We start from the raw sequence: 339 nt of genomic DNA on the forward strand, positions 1-339 counted from the left end.
TTTTGGTTGAAATAAAAATAAACAAAATAATTATTAATAAAAATATTAATTATTATAAAAAAAATAATATTAATAAAATAAAATAATAAAATTTAGGGAAATTTAATAATTATTTATATATAAAATATTATTATTATATATAAATAAAAATTTTAAAAATAAAATTTGTAGGATGTCATATTTAAAAATTTATAAATAAAATAAAAAAATAATAATATAATATATATAAATTTTTATAATTATTTATTAGATTTTATTTAATAAATTTAATTTTTATAGAATATTATAATATATCATTATTATTATGTTTAATTATATATTGCTTTTTAGGGAAAACCC

Source organism: Penaeus monodon, chromosome 25, assembly GCF_015228065.2.
Source record: "Penaeus monodon isolate SGIC_2016 chromosome 25, NSTDA_Pmon_1, whole genome shotgun sequence".
In the NCBI taxonomy this organism is placed as follows: Eukaryota; Metazoa; Arthropoda; class Malacostraca; order Decapoda; family Penaeidae; genus Penaeus; species Penaeus monodon.